Source organism: Lonchura striata, chromosome 1, assembly GCF_050655825.1.
Source record: "Lonchura striata isolate lonStrDom1 chromosome 1, ASM5065582v1, whole genome shotgun sequence".
Classification (NCBI taxonomy): Eukaryota; Metazoa; Chordata; class Aves; order Passeriformes; family Estrildidae; genus Lonchura; species Lonchura striata.
In genome coordinates this window covers 62,635,581-62,657,915 of record NC_140703.1, presented here as the reverse complement: position 1 = coordinate 62,657,915, position 22,335 = coordinate 62,635,581, and the positions used below count along the sequence as shown (strand labels likewise).

The following is a 22,335-nucleotide window of genomic DNA, read 5'->3' as shown; positions in this document are numbered from 1 at the left end:
AAGAAACCAAGCTCTAGAAAAGCACAGGACAATGGCCCTTCTGACACAATGGCTTTATGTCAGATCTGATGAACATGTTAATTATCAGTTTTGTTTTGTTTCCAAAGGTGTATCTTGTAGAGAGAGGAGTCAATTTCCACTAAACAGAGTATAACACAGCCCAATAAATGCACAGTGAAGCTTGTTTCTTTCCAAACAAAAATTAATATGGTGACATTAATGAAAACAATAACTGCATGTTTACTAGTGTAAAACATACAAATTATAAAACTGACAGATCTTTAAAAACTGTAAATGTTTGAGATCATTGATTTATTTTTGTAAAGATACCATTTACACCTAGAAAGATAAAATTTAAATTCACAGTGTTTCTGAATTAATACCTGAAGAACCTAAATAAATTACACTGGAAGGAAGTATTAAATCGAGAAATAAAATCTCTAGTTGTAGCGACTTGGAAGGAAGAAAATCATCCCTCATAGCTAGTATTCCTGGACAGTAGGTGGGGACAGTTTTTTCTCATACATAGATAAACATGCTTTCTATCAAATCTTTATATCATAAAAATGTAGAATATGAGGCAACTGTTGCTTAAAAGTAGTTAAAGCTACTGAAAAAATGGTAAGTCTGCAAAAGGAAGACGGAAAATCAATTGGAAGGTAAATGAACACTGAACATTTTTTGCTTATCACAAGAGTTTATCTTTTGGCCTTCAATCTAATTAAATGATTTTAAAGATTTTCTTGATCTGGTTACCAAAGATCTTCTTTTGTTTCACAAAATGCACAGACCAAAACGAAATCACTATCTTTTCTACAAATCTGTCTTTTTCTCTACTTCTCCTTCTCCTGCTTAGTGAAAGCTAAAAAAACCACGACATTCCTGATACTACTTTTTAATGGAAACAATTACAGCAGTGGCCACATGCCAATATGGAAATTTATATGGGAAGCTCTGTGACCCAGGAGGTAAAGTTTTTTATTAACAGCTTTTATTCTACACATGCATCTTGCTCTTCTCTCTAATGGCTGCCCTTCCCATTTATTTTTCTGCAGCCTTCACAATTTCAGAGTCTCAGGTTACCTTCCTTTACTTTCCTTCCACTAGGCTTCCAGGTGGAATATTGTCACATAATCTTATGTGGAATAATAGCTGATGCACATCTGGAATTGGTCTCACAAAAATGCAAGAATGAAGGGAGTGACAAACATGCTATAAACACCAAATTAGCAAGTGGTTCACGTGGAGATGAAGCACTGAAATTTGCTTAGCACATTACAAAGGGTAAAGACAAACAGCCCATACTAATTTCATCCACAGACACTATCTGCAGGGAAAATACAGCATGGTTGTTTGGGTTTTTTTCAAAATCGTGCTGCAATTCTGTTATATTCAGAAAGTAGTATGTCTGGGGGAATATAATTAACTTTTAAACTTCGCATAGATGTTTGAAATAATTTGATGAAAATAAATTTGTACATTCCAGTAATTATACAATCAAATATGCATAACAAAACCTAGGAATGGGGAATCATACTAGCCTTTTGGACAGATATTTTAACATGTTACAGATATAATTACTTTTATTATTTAAAATTTCTTAAACAGAAGTTAAAAAGCAGTATTAACCAAGAATATCCAACAGTGCTTTATGCAGAATTTCCTCAGAGTGGACCTGCTGAATCTTAAACTAAACTGCTGGCAGGAAAAAACTAAAAAAATCAATAGATATTCTGAGTCACAGGTGGCACTGATTTAAAGGAGCAGTGGCTTTTTACCTATTACTCTTTATTATGATTTGCAGGAGTTAAAACACTTAGCTATAGTTCTGAACAATACACAAACCTCCAAGGAATTAAATTTTACACTGAACTTTTGCTGAAATAGTTAGAGCTGTATTTCATGCTAATATCTGGCCTAAAAAAATAAAGAGAAAACATAGATATTTTTTCCTCAAAACTGCCAATGAATTAGCAACAGAGCAGCCACCAGCCGGCACACTGTGGTTTTCTCTTCCACCCCCAAAATCAAATATAGCTCTTCCACCTTGAAATACAGCAAGTAATCAGCACGGCATGGAATTCATCATGATCATTTCCCAGCAAAACACATTTCATACCACAGCTTTGATTTGACATTGTGCTTACAGTTGAATAAGGAGAAAAAAAACCATTCAAACAGACTGGAAATCATTCCATAGGACTTGGCAACACGTAGCAATCTCATACAAAAAGACAGATAAAGACAGTATATACATTCCTAGGAAGAGATATTCATTATTTTTTAAATACATGTAATTTTCAGCAATAAAAAATAAACAGAAGACCTTTAGAAGTGATAATCTACTGTGATTAATCTTTTGTCACAAAACAAATGTTTCAAAGATTTGAAGAAGGCATTAATCAGAAACATTGCTAGGGCTTGAATTCTTTGTATTTCTAAAGAAATTATTTTACGTATAAGAGAGGAAAGTTTATGTACCATTTTGTGCTTGGCTATGTGTACATAGGGCACCAGTAAGTAAGGAGTCAGTTTTACTGATGCAAAAAAGGAAAGTTGTGTTTCTTGTCTCTCTGCACTAACATCCAGCAGAGATGTACTGGAAGAGAGGAGGCACACTGCCCAAACCTTTTTGAGGGGAAGAAACACAAACTCTCCATCTTTACATGGTTTTGTAGCTTTTCTCTGACTGCTCACATAAATTCCCTGTCCAACACCAGGGAACTGAAAGCCAAGGGAACTGAGAGCCTAATGCTCTCATAGTCCCTTACTCAGTCATTTTGTACCAGAACCAGGCATTGACAGCTGCATTACATGGAGTTTCATGATGCCTGGTATGGGCCATGAAGCTTTCTTGTTGCTTCCTTATTTTGCTACGTCTTACGGCCTGGGGTCCCGGGGTCCATCTGACCCTGGCTGCTGTAGGTGTCCCGGATAGCACTGGGCTGATAAGCACAACCTGCCCAGGTCCTTCAGGCAAGCTCCCAGCCATGGGCAATCCTAGCAAGCAGCTCAGCACTTAAGAGAGATCCGCTCTTTGGTGAATTCAGCTCTTTAGTGATTTCAGCTCTTTGCTTGCTAAGTGCCTCGGCAGACATGTAGGGAGAGAGAGGAGAAGGCTGTATGAGGTTCCACAGTGGTGTCTTTATTGGCCTATCTTGTGAAGTGGTACAGTGACAGCTCTTCTGCCGAGCTGGGCAGAGATGGGGTTTTATATAGGGTACAGGGGTGTTGTAAATAGTAAGGGTCGAGGCAAACATGACCTGTAGTCTTACAGAGAGATAAGGAGGGTCTGAATGCAGAAGGGGAGTTTCTGTGGTCCAGTCATCATGATTAGGCATTTCTTATCCTAGGCAAGCGACCACCAAGGAGGCCTTCAGGGCCTCTGGCTGCTACAGCTAAGCATCCCAAACAGGACAGAACCAGGTACATCCTGAACAATCTCATCAAAAACAATCTAATAAAATAAATATAACAATATAGCCTCACACCTCTTCCTCTTTTGTTCATTGGGACTTCTGCACCTTGCTGAGGTTCAGGTAGCATCTCTCTTGACTTTCCTTTCAAGCTAAGAATAGCAGTAATGTAAGAAGCAAGTAGGTGATCAACAAGAGATGAACATTCTTATAAGATACTGGAAAAGTTTCAGTAGTTCCATGAGAACTAAGGGACTTCAGCACCCTGTGGTGCACATCCTGCTAAAACAACCCCATGGCAGTGCTCACACACAAACAGCATAGGAAATTACTAGAATGGCCACACCAGTAAAAACATACACTATCTAATAATAAAAATGACAGTCTGTTGCTACACCAAACAATCTGTCATATATTCTCAAAGACAAGAACAACATGCAAATTCTGCACGTTGTGTTTCATTGCAAAGAGCCCCACTGTCTCATATTCATGGAGGCGGATGACAGCCTCCATCTCATGGATGAATCCACTGTTCTTCAGACACTCAGTGTTACTCCAGTGCAGTCAAAGCAAAGGGAGTCTGTCCCCATTTATGAAGACTAGACAGGCAGACAGAGAAGAGCATGAGCTGAATGAAAATGGCATTAAGAAGCGCATTTGCCAGTGTTAAATAATGAAATGTTTCAGATTATTAATATAGGATATGATTTATAACTAATTTTAAGTCCTGAAACCCTGGCATTTCAAGGAAAGTGCTGCAATTATTACATGTTCAGATATTAGATTTTCCTGAAGTCAACATCTTCAACTATGTATGTTGAAGGATAAGCAATGAATCATATGAGTATATGACAATTTCATGTCTAATACTCAGACATCCACCACAGTTACAACTGAAGTCTCCAATTGTACCTATCGTATCTTCCCCCAGTACAGAACATCAAATGATATAAATGGCAATTCAACAATAACTAACAATTTCTTATGTATTTGATTTTACGGATTAATAAAAAGTGAATAATTGATTAAAACCAATCCAAGCTTTCCTGTCTGCATTTAGTATTGCAAATGACTAAAACCTTCTCAGCTAAGCTTGTGTGAACAAATAACGTAAAGATAAAATAAAACCTATTTTAGCGTTAGGAGTGATATAATTGAATAATTTTCTCTATTTGCTTGATGCATAACTTTAAATATGTTAAGTGATGCACTAATGCAATTAACTTAAAAAGAACTGTAACATCTGCTTGACATCATAGATATTTTTAATCAAGCTCGTGCATGTTTATAGATACTCCCACTGGAAGCATGCTGACACTGATGAAGTCAGGCTCTGGCATTGCCTGGTCCACACTGGGGACAAGGTGGAAGAGTTTTATCTGAGACTACATTCAAAAAGGAATCACACCTCAGAGGTATCTTCCATGACTATATTCTATTCTACATTAAATGAGGTTATTTGCAGCCTATCCAATACCATGGTTGACAAAGTTTGTTTCGTGTCTCTGCCTCCATTAGGTTTATCTGCCTAGATCTGTGTCTCTATTTTGTTTGTTACCTCCTCCTTTTATTCAGCACCCATCCCTTTTTGCAGTGAAAAGGATCCATGACCAGATATCCTTAAGGGCAGAGATTCCCATTCACCCTTGTGAAGCAAGGCAGCCTCTGCACTCCCCTTGTCTTTTCAGCAGGACTTAGGTCAGGACCTGGGCCACAGCATCACCCCCTTGCCCGCAGGTGAAAAGGCCCTTTCATCACTTTTTAGGCTGTTGATTGATAGAAAATCATACAACCAACCACACAATCATTTTGGTTGGAAAAGACCATCAATTTCAACCATTAACACAGAACTGCCAAATCCACTATTAAACCATGTCCCAGAGTGTCCCTACAGGCCTTTTAAATGTCTCCTGGGATAGTGACTCAATCACTACCCTTGACAGTCTGTTCCAATGCTTTACATTCACTTCAGTGAAAAAATGTTTCCTAAAATCCAATCTAAACTTCCCCCAGTATAGCCTGAGGTTGTTTCCTCTTGTCCTACCATTTATTGTGAAGAAATGAACACTTCCTTATTACAATTCATGTACTCTGGAAGAGCAGAGAAGTTTGCAGCTTTGCAGTTGTTAAAAATGTCAGGATTTTGCAGTCCTTTCCAACCTATGGTCATTTTAGCCCATCAATTAGTGCCCAAAAGGAAAAGAACTCTCCGTTATTGGTTCCTGTCATACTTCCAATGTTTTCTTATTAATGCACATACCACAAACATCTCTGTTCTACCCAGTTTCCTGTCCAACACAAGTGAAAAGATCAAGCTGGAGAACAAGCAAAAGCAGAGCTAAAGGGGAAGGTCTTCCCTGAGGACTAAGTCAGGGTAAAGGTGCATCCATGCACGTTCAGTTACATGCTGTAGCTCCATATGGGGCACTTCATCTTACTTTCTAAGTGTATTAAAACACAGTAGATTTTTATACCATGGTGCTTATACTTGTGGCTTATTCCAGTGACAGGAAGGCGTAAAACTAGGATGAAGTAAAACCTTGATGTCCATTTGTGCTGTTTGGAGCATGTAAGGGTACCTTGACCACAGGCAAGGTTTGAGACTGGCAGAGTGATAAGGTATACTAAACAAAAAAAATAGGTAACATGTCAGGAGAAATGGGAATGCAGGTGAGATTTTGGGGAGAGAGCTATAAAGAACCATGCAAATGTACATGACACACATCATTCCCCCATGGAAAAAGAGAGAGAGGCAACACAAAGGCTGCAAGACAAGGACAACAAAATAGGATTGGTTGAATAGGCAGGAGTCTGGTACACATGCTCCTGAAAAATAGCAAGGAAGGGGACAAAGCAGGTATAAAAGCTTTTGGGTTTGTTCAGCTAAGACACCCAGGTGGCGATCCACAGGCCTCTGCCTCTGAGCCAACTCTTCAACACTGGACACTGCAGTTTATAGAGCACAGGCAGATGCCAGCGTATGAAATACCGTAGGGATGAGTAACCACAGAGCAGATCCTGGCTCTGGGGGAAGCAGCCTCACAAGCCCATTACTAATACTAGAAAAGGTGATATAGGAAAAGTGACTCATTAGCAAACTAAGCAAGAGAGAAAAAGCCCAGCCCTTTAATTTTAACATGAATATTAGCTCCTGAATTAAAGGCAGATAGTCTCCTTTCTCACTTCCATTTGCAAAGATTCAATTTCCTTTCTCGCTCCCATTTTTCTCAGTCCTCAAATTTCTCCACAACAAATGGATTTACTTGCTAGACAGGGTTTTAATTTAGATTTTAGAAGAGGAATTTTAAATTCTGAATTATTATTTTTAAAAGTAAAACAAATAGATTTGTCTCAAAATTACATCATCTTTGTACTCCTGCCAAAACTCATCTGGTGTGCTTGGAGCTGTTTTGAAATCAATGGTAGAAGTAACAGGGGTTTTTTGGTCCGGGCAACACAAAGCCGAACAGTTCTTGTCAGGCTGCAGGTAGAGAAATCATATTTATTTTGCTAATGGGGACAAGAGAAGAGAATTTTAAAAACTACTTTGTTAAGACAGAAAAGGTACGTCTTAACCTGAAAGGTCTAGTTCTTGAATTACTGGTAAAAGGGTAAATGATTTACAAGCTCAGTCAATTCACTCCACAATGAAACTGCTCACAGCTAAGGAGGTGGAAAGAAAGAGGCACTCTTGGCTACAAGTCCTCAAAGAAAAAAAAATCCCAACAGCACCTCAGCTACATCTCTTTAATCTGAATCTCTCCTCCCCTTCTCCTGTAAAATGTCTTTATCAAGTTATAGCTGCCTGCACTCTGACTCCAGCTACATGCTGCCATCTCTAAAACTCCAATTCCCAAATACTTCACCACTCTCCTGATTGTTCTGCAACAGCTATGGCATCTGGCTCAATTGGGGATCTTCCAGTTAAAATTTACTGTAAACAATTTAACAGTTTGTGACAATCTGGAAAACATTTGGACTGCTTTCCTAGAAAACCTAGCTGGCTCAAATCCTCAAGGTTTTTCTCAGTCTCTTCCTTTCTTAGCTTGCATACCCTAAAATGCTGGATAGCAAGAACAGCTTTTGAGGACCCACCCCTCCCTTCAGTAAAAATATGCTTGGAAACGACTGTCAAGGAACTGATGCAAAGGGCACTGAAAGGCAGGTGCTGGGAGAATGTGCTGCACATACCCATGGGTTAATGACTACACACTGCCTTTGATAGCTTAGAGGGGAATCTTGCACAGTTCAGCTGCTGTTCAATGGTTTAAACATATGGTTGCACTAAAACGCAGAATTAGCTCACACACAACTGCTGAATTAACCCACCCAACACTCTTTCCTGTAAACAAAGAGAATGAAATTAGTTTTAACTGAACTCTGAAATCATGTTTAATCCAAACAAAACCAGCATTAAGTTAAAAAGAAGAACTAGGTAGGTTCAGCAACCCTAGAAACACTACGCTATAAAAACCAAAGCAAAGGCAGAAAATAAACCTTTCTCCTCAGTCCATGTGAAAAAGCAGTCTTGCTCATTCCCCAAGTGGAAAATGTACCAGTTTCTCCTGCATGCCACAGGAAGAAAAAAAGGTAACACAGCACAGACTGAAAGATATATCAGTTAAACCAGAAAACTGGAGATTTTTTTTAAACTTCGATCATCATTCTTTCAGCCAATTGTATTTCCTTTGCCAATTGTACAGAACTACTGCTCTGCTGCATTTGCTCAAGTAGTTAATTACATTTTACCTCCTCCTATTTTGCAAAACAAGTGCTCCCCCAGCTCCCTCTCCCAATATATTACATACCTTCCCATCTCCACTGGAAAATCACTGCTGGACGTCCCTCACCTGCTCAAGTGGGAACTGTGCTCCTAAAAGCAGAGCAAGAGAATACGGAGCTGCAGCAAAGGCAGAGGCAGACACCAGCTGTGTAGAGGGAGCCCAGCAAGCAGAACAGGGCTGGGAGCTGCAGGGCTGCTCTGCAGCTGGGAGGTGATGGCAGTGGGGAATAAGGGCCACCAAAGGGTCACCTGCTACAGGACTCCACTCCTGCTCATCAGGTTGTGAAGGAAGGTTTTATAGCAGCCCTGCCTCATTCAATTTGGTTTGAGTCACCCTCCTTATGGTCTAGTCTTTGAAATGCTGCTGCAGAAGGCAAACCTGGATGTTATTTTCTTAAAAAGCCTTGGCTTCGGTGCATCATCTTCAGGGTGGTGCTTATCAAAGCCACAGCTGTATCACCATTAGCCCCAATAAAAGCCCTCAGTAAAGTGGAGAGGAGACTGTGGCTCAAGATTCAGCTTCAAGCTCTGCTATAGCTTTAAACCAACAATTCTCAAAGTTATTTCAAGATAGCTCTCTTTAAAAAGCACACTGATAACAACAAGGCACAACAAGGACATGACTAGATTTTCAGGCTACTGAGTCCAGAAAGTATTAAGATTTCATTTTGCATTTGAAAAATGTAACTTAAAAAGTAACTCAGCCTTTGTTTCAAAGAAGAAACCAACATAAGTTTAGTAGTTCAGAACAACATCGTTGGAACATTCCCTAGAGAGCTTACTTGTTAAGAAATAAACTTAGCTCCATGCACTTTGAGGTCTGCTACATTAGTATTCTCTTAATTAGAGATTTTCAGAAGAGAGCATCTTATTTGTGAACACAAAGAAACTCACCCAGACTTTGTGAAGCCATACCTATTCTGTTATTAAATAAAAAACCCCAAAGATTTGATTACAGATTTGTCTGGCATGACAAATTCTAAAAACAGTTAGTGGCTGAAGCACAACCATTGTCTAGCTTCTCCAACAGGAAGCCAGATAATTGGGTTTTCCATAAGATCTGTGTGAAAGCAGACTCCATTCATGTGTAATTTGGTTGAGTACTTCTTCCACAGGGAAGGGCAGGGGGGCGGGGAGGGAAAGAAAGAGTCTTAAGTTTCAGGACCATTGTATTTTAAAGCTTGATTTGCATAGAGTTCCTTAATTAAACTTAAGGTTGCAATTTTAAAAAATGCATTCATACAAGAAGAAATGCTCCACATAAATTTCACTGGTTTGTCATGAACTGAATTTGTTAGTCAGTAATCCAAACATGAAATGTAATGTGAAACCATTATTACTGTACTAACAAACTGTGATACCATGATTATTGAGAAAAGTATCAGTTTTCAAAAAGCTTCTATAGTTTTTACTTCAGTGTGTGCATGTTTCTCAAATGGCAGTGTAAAACAGCATCTATCAGTGCACTGAATCCGACAGGGATGGGCTGAGCCTTCCCCACAGTAGACCCTGAAATGCCTGAGCAATGCCCACACAGCACCAACACCCCCAGGGGCTGGGAATGGGCAAGAGGCTGGGAGGGGACACAGCCAGAACAGGGGACCCCAACTGACCAAAGGGATACCCTGTACCACATGGTGTCATTCTCAGCAATAAAAGGTAAGAGAAAGGAGGAAGACGACATTCCTCATGAAGGTGTTCTCTTCTGAAGCAGCTGCTATGTGTTCTGGGGCCCAGCTTTCCATGAAGTGGCTGGACATCGCCTGCTGATGGCAAGTAGAGATTAAATCTATATTTTTATTTTACTTCTACACACAACCTTTGCTTTCTTTCATTAAACTGCCTTTAACTTGACCCATGCTATTTTCCAAATTATTTTTTCCACTGCCCTGATGAGGAGGGAGTGTGACAGAGCAGCTGGGTGGCATCTGGCAGCTAGCCAAGGTTAACCCACCACACTTAAAAATGCTAAAAATAAGCTTGTAACTTTATAAAAAGTTACCTCAGTCTTAAGAGATATTTAGAGCTGTAAATGTTTTAAAAACACTTTAACATCAATGGGAGATGTTCTCTGGATTCAACAATACACAGTGCTGTCGGCAGAGAACACACAGCAGTCAACATAGGTCAGCACAGAATGATGTGAACTGCTGGATATCTGTTCTTTCTTCAGTGGTATACATGGTATACTTCCAAGAACAATCATGAGATATCACATATACTCAATATTTTACTACATCTTCTAGTAGAACATGTCCCTTATGGCACATCTGCTTATGGCAGAGGTTTGGAACCACATGATCCTTAAGGTCCCTTCCAACCCAAGTCATTCTTTGATGAGACAAAACAGAAGTTGTTTTTTTTCCCTACTGACATGTCTCCTATTAATTTCATTTTGGTTTACATAATCATCTTGAAAGACTATTTTTTGTTGTTATTATTCATTGACTTTGCACAAAACCAAAATTATAAGCATCTCTAGGGGAAAAGAGAAACAAATCATCTTTTGTGTAAGTTGTGAAAACTCTTTGGAGCTGTTTAAAATTCCATGGGAGATAAATTTTTAAATTCTAGCTCTAAGTCTACAGGAAGTTAAGACATTCTAGAGAAAAGAACAGGAGAACAGATTCACTTAAAAATCTCCCCAAAAAACAGCTGTAGCAAATACTTAATTTTTAAAATGTAGAGAACAGTCAAGCAATTATTCAGAAAGGTATGAAGTCCAACAGGTTTTTTTTCCAAATAGATGCTTTTATATCATGTTCTTTCTGCAATACTTTTTGGACTACTTGCTCTACTCCACCATATCCTTTAATTTAATAACTTCACTCTGGAGAATTCACACATCCTTCACTGCAACAGGAAATGAAACATAAATTACCTACCAGTTTCTTTATTGCTAGAGCTGCAAACATTTTGTGCTAAGTGGGGAGAAGAAAACTGCCTCTGCAAGGCTGTTTCTCCAGCTATACAGAGCCTCAAGACCTCTATGACAATTCAGCACCTCAAGCCAAGTACCTCCTGCTTTTAAAGACTACAGGATCTCTGAGTTAAAGAAGACAGGTATTATGCACTATATTCTCTTCTACATTTGGCTTAGCAGAAGCAGAACATAGACAGTTTATCTGGCCTTCATAATTTTAGAAAATCCTCCATTCTGAAGAAACAAGGAAACTTCTTTATCACAAAGGGAAAAATGCCAAATTAAACAAAATGATGTTATAATTAATTTAAAATTCCTTTCCACTTGATAAATGAAGAAAAGACCTGTCCATTGTTTCTTATCAAGCGCAAATTATGTTAATGGCTGCATGAAAACTGGGTTTACAAGGGGGAGCAGCAGCACACTGCTTTCTAATACAAAAGGGCAATGAAAAATAATAACATATAAAGCTACCAAATAATGAACACTGTAATATTGTGAATTGAAACAACATGCCTTTACAAGAGGTGTTCTCTTATGCCATACCCCATGTAACACATTAAATAAACACTTTATTGCAATTAAATACAAACAACCTGGAATGGGACATTTCCCTTTGTACACGTTCCATGACAGACGGTACTGGAATGATATTTGCTGCAAACCAGATTAAATCAGTTTTAGAAACTGCATTTCTCAATGAACAGATTGCACCATCTGCTCTACTAATATACATTAGAGAATGTGTATTTTCCATAGCTGCATATTTACTCTGTAATCAGAAGCCTACGAGACAAATAGGTATAGCTTAGCTACAGAATGGCTGAAAAACATGATCATCTGAGAATGTCAAGGGCGTAAACAAAAAAGCACTTAGGTTATTGAAGGCTGTGCATTGAAGTAATGAAACTAAATTAGGCAAAAGAAAATTTAAGCAGCACACTGGGACACTAACAGTCATCGCAGTGATGAGAGAAATACAAATGCAAAAAGCGTAGATGTAATAGAGTTTCATACTAATAAGATGTAGAAAAATAAAATCTTTCAACTGAAGCCTAAGTAGGGCTGCCTGGAAATCTTAATTTTTATTACATGTTTTTTTGTGCTTTTAAGAAAAAACCCTAGATTTTAATCAGGAGGTAAGCCAACATTTGAAGTTTTCATGGAACAGAAATCCTGCAAAATTTTGTTTTGAAAATCCAAACATGATGTTCCCAAAACAAAATATGCTTTCCCAGTAGCCTCAGCAGCTGCTGACTGAAATTAATGCAATTCCTTTTATTTCACAACTGCCATTTTTATGGCTTGCTGTGGAGAAAAAAATGACAAAATCTACCTTAGACTCCAGATCAGGGACTGCTAAAGCACCTTGCAAGACCTTCTCTCTGACAGTGCAGCCATGTGAGCTGCTCAGAATGCCAGAGCCCTGCACTGCCAGGCCAGCTGGCTCCCCACACCACCCATGGTCTGTACAGCCAGCCAGGTGACTTTAGACCCACTGACGTCTCACACACAAGACTCCTTCTTATAAGCATCTGAAAAGTCATTGGTGTGACATTTAGTGGCACACTGATAAAACAGCAATGCAAAGATGAGCCTGAGGAAAAAGCTTGAGAAGCCAGGGTGAGATTTCACCATTATTATTCTATGTATCCTCAGTAGCAAGGATGGTTATTTCCTGGAGAGTATGATACCAACTGCAATTAATGAAACAGTATTTCATTATAAATTGTGGTCTTCTCTCTGAAAGCACAATAAAACAAACAAGAACTATTGGGGCACTAATTTTCCCCGGTATAAATGCACAGAGGAATGTAACAGGTTACATTCTAAGAAAAAAAAAAAAGAGTAGAAGTCTTCAGAGCCAAAAAATAAAAAAAATGAGATATGAAGGTATGACTGAGTTGTATGAATTCATTCAGTCCAGGAATAGGGAACAACAACTGTATGATGTTAATACCAGAATAGCAGCCATTAAATCACACGAAAATCCACTGCATCTGTGGAAAGCAGTTCTTCATACAACTTGTGTGAAGAAAATATGCAAAATGGTGGAATTTCTTGATGCTGTGCATATGGGTTACCAAAAAGTAACTTTATTGATGACTGTTGAACACCAGGAAAACCCAACAGTCCTTGAGATATGTGTATCACAGGACAAGCACAGTGTGCTGGATTTAGCAGGAAAACTGAGAAGACAAGCACTCTTTCCATCGAGCAGAGTGAGGCACTCCCTCTGCCCTGCCCTCCCGCCATATCCAAAGTGAGCAGCCACAGCCTGCTCTGTCACTAAGCACAGCTCCGTGCAGCTCTGAAGATCTGGATATGCCAAGCACTCACTCCAGCTCAATACAAATGAGACTCCAGAAAGAAAAACAAGAAAAACACATCGGACACTGTTGTGATTTTTGATTTTTTTTTCTCACAGTCCTGAGAAATATTAATTACTGGGACAGCAATCATGTTTCATAAACAGCTGCTGCAGATAAAGAAAAAAATTTAATGTCACGCTAAATGTGTGTAGATTTAATTAGCTTCTGCTCAATGGCACCTCTTAAGAGAAGGATGGGATCCAATACACAAAACACAAAGGCATTATATTGCTGCAATCCTATAGGTAGAAGTAAGTCTAAGCTATAGAAGAAAATTGAAAATTGAAAGGACGATTTTCTGAGTAGAAAATTATTTCAAAACCAAGGCTTTTGATTTCAGAGTCTTGCAGGGGAAGAAGCATTCATATGACCTATATAGACAAAAAGAAAAATAAGATTAACCTGGTCTGTGCCTGCAACTGGGAAGTGAGCATGCCACAGAATTTCTGTCAGGACATGCAGAAGAGTACCATCAGTTCACACTCACCAAAGCAGGACTAGTCAGCTTCTTCACACCTCTATTTTCTCACTCTAAATCACAGCATAAAATCAACCACTCAAAGTGTAAAGCCTTTTAAGACCCTTGGGTACAGGCATATTACAGAGAGTATTAACAAACCCCAGTGGGCCATGCCATGACCATGTGAATAAACACAGAGGTACCACTTTGGAATAAAATACAAGCTAAACAGTTAAGCCAAAACCAGTCAAAAGAGGAAAAAAAGTGAAACATTTATTTCTGCTAGCCAGTGAAACTGCAGAGAAATTAAATTACTTCTTCAAGATGGGCATACATGACAAAGCTGGATATTCACATGCATGATAGAAAAGAATTATAAGAATAGAGTTAAAACAAAAACTTTGTGAGTTAGTGTATTATTTAGAATGAAGTAACAGTCATGACTTAATGAGGATAGCCTCAAGCAGGAAACCTATGCATCAATACAGACATTCAGATAGGCCCACCTCCTAAAACTAGAGGAAATTAAGAATGAAAATGTAGACAGAAACACATGACAGATAACTGGAAGGGTTTTGGAAGAGTTTTTTTGTATGATCAAGAAGTCATAATTACTTAAAGAAAAAAGGATTTCTTCAAAAAGCAATAAAGGCAAAATGGGGATGAAAAAATAACCAAAAAATATAAAGGAGAGGCCCATGAATAGCCTTCCTAAGATATTAATTTTCTGTACTTCACTTAGGAGAGGGACATCAGATAGAATTTTGAATACTTGGTGTTCTTAGATAAACATTATGTAGGTGTACATAATGAAACTACTATTGCACTCTAATCTCCAGAAGTCAAAACAGGGCATCCTCAAGGATAATTCAACAAGGAATAGAAACTGTGGACAGAGTCAAGTATCTCTTTCTTGTAATCTTGAGGGGTGTTTTATGAGTTTTTTGTTGAGTTTTCTTAATGTCTAGAGCTTCATCTTTCTTGAAGATTGGCTACTAGCTCCTTGGCTTGAGTTAGTTTGATGGAGCTGTTTCTAAAAGGCTCATATTTGCTGCAGCAAGAAGCTGTATCTGAACAAGAATCATTTTGTCATCTAGCTTTTAAATCCTTTAAAAACGATTTTTCTTTCCCTTCTTTATTAATATTGCAATGAACGTAAAGTACTGCATTTTGCCAAAACTTCAACAATCTTTAACTTCAGAAAAATTCTAAACAAAATCAAAGCAAAACATTATGTTTTAAAAAGTAAGGAATATGCCTATACTCTGAATGAAGTTACTGATTTATCTTAATAGAAGGCAAAAAGGCAGGGTGCACTGATTGCCTCGTCCCTGAGAGCTCAGAGCAGATGACTTTTTAGCCTCAATTCCTTTCACAGGGGCCTTTCAATTCACACATAAAACTGAAGTGAAAGCCAGGTTCAATTTATTTTATTCTGACATTAACTTAGTCCAGGGCACTTGCTTGTGTTCATATTGATTAATAAAGAGATGTAACTGTCAAGCCAGTATGAGAAGCCAGGTTATCTGAAGAGCACCTGGGGGACAGAACAACACTTAATCATTCTGAAGGGAGCACTGCAGAATGGGTGGCCTCCACATTGCATTTTATTTCAGGGAAAAATCCCTCACTATTATGGCAGCATCGTCTTTGCTTACATAGTAAAAGCAGAGTCATGGGAAAAGGATAAAAGAATTGAAAAAGCAAACCAAACATTAGCTGATCACAAAACACAGCTAACACATGGGTTCTGTAGCACCATTAATGGGATGATTTAATAACTATTGCACTGGATGGAAGTCTTCCTTGATTTGAGAGGATTTAGAGACCAGGCACTAAAAGCTCCTACTAACTACCTGGTTAGTGCAGCATGACATGAATTCACAACATTGTTTGAATTCTGCCTTTTGAATTTTGATAAATAAATGCCTTGTGCATCAGTCATTCTTATACAGAAATACATCAAAAGACCTTGGTAAACAAAAAAGCTGACTTGATGGGTTCCATTGCTTCCAAAAAGGACACTGGTCTTTCTGAACTTAGTAAGAGCTTGTGCACTTGCTTTTCAGATCTCCATACCAAGTATTACTTCTATTTTTCACTCATCAGATTTCCTAAATCCTAGACTTGAATTGTGTTTATTCTTTTATTAAAATCATGGCATATGTGACATGTGGGCAAATATGCTTATAATTCTTCTTCATCTTCTCTGGATGATACATAGGACACTTGTACTTCACTCATCAGCTTCCAAAATGGATCTGCCCATATTCTTCAAATTACTTCATGCATAATTAGGCAATTCCTGATTTTCATTACTCATGTTCATTGCTGCAGCATTTACACAGCACCAGTCACACAGCTGCCCGTGTACAGACTGGAACACACCACTAATTACATACGTTTCATTTGGTTCTATTCCTCTACAAGTGAGGTTATGGTTTCCAAGGGCCATGTTCCAGGCTCATACCCAGATGTTCGGGGACCAGGAAGTCCCGGAGGTGCATAAACTCATTTGAATTTACTGACCCTTTCAGAGAAATAAAGCCACAAATAAAGTATGTCTGCCATTTTATTTCCTAATTTGCATATCTACAGCTAAAATATGACAGCTTGGATTCACTAAAGCTGGTGATGCTTTACCTGTTATTCCTTACATATAATTTTGAAGTATTTTTTTAAAATTATATTAAAAGAAAATACAGTTTGAAATCTTCATTGGAAAACAGTAACAATAGAATAGCTTATAATTTGTTTGCTCTTTTCTCATCATTTCAGATGAATGAATGTGTCTGTTTAGACCAAGCAGCTGCTTTTCAAGCAGCTTTCACAAGTCTTATTTTCCTTCATATAGCTGAAGTCACATTATATACACAGAAGACAAAAATACAATACTATTTATTGTCCTCTGTTTAGCCAGTTTGAAGATTTCCACAAATGCTATACTTAGGTAATTGAAGCAAGTAAAATATTTATTTCATCTTTACTTTGCACACATATAAACATGAAGTAGAGTGTAACAGAAAACAACTCCTTAGATTTTTAAGAGCCTATGAGGCAATTAAACAAATAACTGCCGTATTCCAACCTATGTTCTGCCAAATTTCGTAACGTAAGTACAGACTATGCAGCAGCTAACATACTTCACTGAATACACAAAACAAGAGCTCACTTTCCATAAGCATTGGTTCTTAGGCCTGTCAGGAACAAAAACCTATATGCTCACTGTGGCTAACATCTATCATTTACTCACCTAGCATTTCACTTACATACAGCTTAATGAAATAAAAAAAATCCAAATGCTATATAATAAACCACCTCCACAGAGTACAAACCAATATCCAAGTGTTATTCAACGTTAGTTTTTTATTTTTTAAAGCAGCAAAAGGATGGATTAATTGATAATTCTTTCTGTACCAGACCATGCAAATCTAAGAGTACAGGATAGAGAAGAGGGTAAAAATACTGTGTATAACTACAATGAAATGTCTTAAATCTGGCAGATCTATTTGCTAGCTTTGTCCTTGCTAAGATCCTACAAATTGTGGGAAGCGCTTTTTATCCCCAGAGTAGATACTACATCAGGTATTTGTCTTCTAATATGAAAATAAGCTAAAAAGAGTTAAAAGAAGAAATAGCAATAAAAACAGCTTTAATAATCTACTCCAGTTGGCTGATTTAGGCATCAATTTATAAAACCTACACCATTACTCCTACTCTAATATGTGGCAGTATAACTACGCTGTAGGTGTTTCTCTCCAAGTTGCCTTGAGTACCTCTCATGGTCAATATTGCAGTAATAAAGAGCATTTCATGTTAGTTTAAATTTGTGGCATAAAGACCAGGAAATAAGGTTTAGGTGCAGAGTTAGAAATTTAAAACAGATACTTTAATTTATTAAGAAATATTCATATGATTCAGTTCCACAGCATGCGTGAATATAAGTCCTCAAGAGATTTAATTAGGTCTATTTTATCATAAATTGCATTCTCATAGACATGTGCTGTTCCTGCTTCCTGCTGATAATAACAAAGACCAACTGATACTTAAGAGCACATCTGAAATGTGGTTTTCTGACAACATTAGGTACAGTAAGAAATTAAAAATCAGTGCTCAATATAAGTATCAGTGGTTTTCCCAGTTGCTTAACCATACTGACTTAGAAGGGAGCTTATTTTATGCAGTACAAATTAAGCTAATGAAGTTGTATATTTTGTCGATCTATAAAATATATCCTTTGCTTCCAAATACCATAAACATGGCATATAAAAAAAATTCTGTTTGCTGTACCCATAGATGTGCTTCATGTGAGCCTACAAAAACATTCTCTTGTTTTGAAAATTACAGTTTTGATCAGTTAACCTCTTATTAACTGAGTCTTTTCTGTAATATAGTGATTTCTTAGTGCTCTAAGCATTTTGATCACAGTTTCAGGATGCAGTACTTATTCCCTAAATTTCACTTCAGAGGAAGACTACTTCATTTTCATGGACTTCATTGAAAAATTCTTTGTCAACATGAGCCACCAACTGCAAAATAGTTAAAATTATCATGATTTTTCTAGGCAGTTCCCAAAGTCAAAACAGAAGCCAATGCCTGAGTTGAAATTAGAATTCAAAACAAAGAAATTATATGAAATGTAATTTGAAAATCATATACGGGTGGTTTGGGTTTTTTTCATTTTAGTTTGAAATGCATTATATAAATACAGATCTAAAGGGTAGTTCTCTCCCAGATATTATCATTTAACATCTTCAGGTATGCATCCACATATTGGTGTTGATTTCCACGTGGTCTGCTATTTTTATCACATATTTTTCTACTCCCGCCTACACTCACATACAGTATAATTTCTCTTTCAAGATGACTTCACAATTCAGAATATATCCCAGAATGCAGGGATTTTCTTCTCTTTTTTTACAAAAAAAAATCTGTCCATGGATATTTTAGTGTTCCTGTTTCTCCAGTCTCTTTTCCAATTAGAAAAAAAATGGAGTGAACTAAAATACAGATAATATTGAACCTTGTAACAGGTTTTGAGCACAGGGCTTTCTTTAATCTCAGAAACAGCTCTTGTTAACACTGCTGGAGAGCTAGGATCTTTTCAGATATGACATAAGAACTTTTAAAAATAAGCTTAGCAGACAGAATGCATGTCTCACTACTTCTAGGCCAAACAAAACAACTACTTAAAAAATCTAAGCCATTTTGAAAAAGACTTTGTTCACCTCCTTCTAAATCTAAGTTCTCGTCTGTGCACACAGTGGTTTGTAAACTGTTCAAAGATGGCTCAACTAGAAATAGCTTTAGCTAGCTTATGTTACAACACCCACACAGAGATAATGGATCCCAAAGAAAAGAAAATTAAATCATTTTGATAGAGCAGGTAACATATATCAATCCCTACCAACATGATACGTTTGGATATCAATAGGATATTAATTCAGGCATACAGAGACACTTTTAGTGCAGAACATTATCAGCCTTGAGGTATGTCAGAAACTTGGGGGAAGATGAGAGCATTTTTTAAATAATTTCTATTTAGTGGCTTTGCTATATTAATTGCACTCTGCTGGAAACTTTAATTTCAAGTAGCATCCTAAGTTTCACTACTTTATGGTATACCTTGCTTTCAAACTTGAAACAGGAGAAGCTGGCAACTCTCAGGTGATGTACTACCCTTTTTACCTTTGGGTTGGACCATTTCAGTCTTCTTGTGAGGCACTGGGAAAGTGCAGAGTAGAGTCACCTAGAACACAGCACTCCAAGGCAAAAAACAGATCTCTACAACTTGTGTGTGAGAGGCTTTCTGGGCTGTGAGCCCAAACTGCCAGCTCATGTCCAATTCTTTATCTACCAATATTCTCGAGTCCTTCTCTACCGACTGCTCTCAGCCACCTGGTTTGCACTGATTGGGGATTGCCCTGCTGCAGGTGCAGAATATGCCCATTATCATATATTTATGTGTCCTACAGAAGAAACTCTTACGAAATTATAAACTAAAGTAACATTGACCCTAAACCTTAATGATCACTGGTAGTTGTCACAAAGCTTCCTCAAGTCTAGCTTTCTGCCAAAGCCAGCAGGGGACGAACTAAGCAGTAGAGTCCATGAGCACTCTTCATGATTTCTGTTGGGGTCATCACAGCATTCAAGGTACAAGGTTAGTTCAGAATATACTTCTCATTTCAATCTCAGGAATGGATAAAGCACATCAGCCCTGTAACAGTTTCACTGTACTATTCAACAAACATACAGCCAGATTTGAGTTGTAATACTCTTTCTACTAACTCAGAGGCACTTGTGTTGAGTCCTAATGGTGGTACTGGCTTAGAGCACAGTGCAAAATTTTCAGTGAAGTATCAGATACCAAAATGATAATGATTAAATCCCAGGCAAATCTACTGACTACAAACAAAGAAGGCAACAATCTAGCAAAAACATCATAACAGACGTTAGGAAAGGTGCAATTACTGTATACAAGGTTCAGTTAAAAAATGTTATTTCGTTAAAATGCACAAAGCAGCTTGAAAATTTCAAACTCAATGTAGACTTGAAAGGAAGGAACACTTTCAGGACTTACACATCACTAGAACTGACATTTGAATCATATTCTGTTGATAAAATACCATTTCAAAAGAAACCATCTCATTCTCTCACAATCATGTCAGTCTTGCAATGGTAACTGAATTAAAATAGCAGCATATGTTTTTCTTAAGGCCATAAGCAGACATATCTGTATTTAAATGAAGGCATGGCAAGAACAATGAATTTGCAAGCCATTATTTTTATATGAAATTGTCAAATTGGTGTATGCACATGAATGTACATAAGAAATATTCCAGGTAGTGGCCCTTTGTATTAATTTCTGCTTCTTTCAAGCTATGGGAAGTAACAGTTTGTAGAAGAGCTTTTGTGAAAAATATTACTGATGATTTGCATTTGAAGTGTAAATAAGCCTCATGATTTTAAAGTTCCTTCACTGAATTTGCAGCTTAAGTATAATTTGTTGGCCTTTGACACTGGCTATCCCATTTTTTCTATCCAGATGATTCAAGAGGAAAAAATGAGTTTAAGTAGACTAGATGAGTGAATTTCAAAGAATTTTACATAATCTCTCTCGCTTAAAGCAAAAAAAAAAAAGTTCTTTACTACCCTTTTCGATTTTATGGCATTAAATTTGATTTCAACTGCAAAGCATTTTTTTAAAACATCCCAGACGGAAGCATTAGCAGGTGGCTGCACAATATCTTCTCTTTTGGAAAACATTTCAGGATTGTGCCTAAGTACTAACCAATTGTTGCAGTGCTTCAGTATCTTGTATTAATATCTGAGGCATCTGGAGAATGAAGGAGTCTTCCATAAAATGCATTGCTGTGATTAATTTTTAAAGTTGTCATCTTTTCAAACCACAGAGCCTTTGAGGAGCACAGGAGGTACCTCCAGGGCTTTCCCCCATGGTACCTGGTCCTATGGCACTTTAGGACTTAAAGTCCCACTGGAATTTTGCCATGTCTTCAGGAATTAAATCATCCACTTTCACAGGGAAACAGGGAAACCCAGTTTGAAGCACTGGAATCCTACAGGCAGATATTCCTTTAAAAAAGAGCCAGAAACAGAAGATGGACAGCTTGTCACCTATGAAATTTCTTTGAGCTTGGTGACATCCCAAGTAACAGGTGCTACTTGGAGGGACACATGTGCACCCCGCCACCTTTCAGACCATCATCTCAGTGCCTTTCTGTAGCTTCATAAATTTCAGAAATGTTCTGATAAGCCAGGAAATAAATACACCAACAACAGAACTTTCCACCTGATGATTCTAATCTTTGATTCTGCACCAGGTAGCTTTTAGGACTCAACGATACCATAGAATTTTTGGAGCTCTTTTGCAGCAGGAAACTGTTGGATGATACCAGTCTACTGATCTGCTACAAACTCCAAATATCATCAGTAGTATGTGAATAAAGCAGCTTAAAAATAGAAGATGTGGTATGGTGCTGACATTCTACATATTGTGAAAAATTGAGCTTGTCAGGTTGGTAGTTGCCAAAGCAATTTTGCAGAACCCAGAACACTGGCAGTACTCAACATGACTACAGCATTTGGAATGGTGGCCAGTAAGAGATCCATGAGCTTCAGTGAGCTCTGCAACAAAGAAAATGCTGATACTGAGAAAGAAATGAGCTTTTTTATTTACATCAGTAACATCAGGTCAGCCATGATAGCTAAAACTGAACTCTCAGATTTTAACCCACTACAGTGTGACTTTCATATTACAGATGGAAAAGAGGATGAAAAGGAATGTGCCACCCTGGGAAGAGGAAGGATGTTCCTATGTACTAAACAAATCCCTCACTAAAATCTGGAAAGCACCTTAG

The 22,335-nt window shown here is 37.8% G+C and overlaps 1 protein-coding gene across 1 annotated transcript in view; it reads right to left on the bottom strand.

The window, feature by feature from the left end:
- The window catches only part of GTF2F2 (general transcription factor IIF subunit 2), a 76,820-nt gene that overhangs the window by 10,778 nt on the left and 43,707 nt on the right, over window positions 1–22,335 (bottom strand). The window lies entirely within an intron of this gene.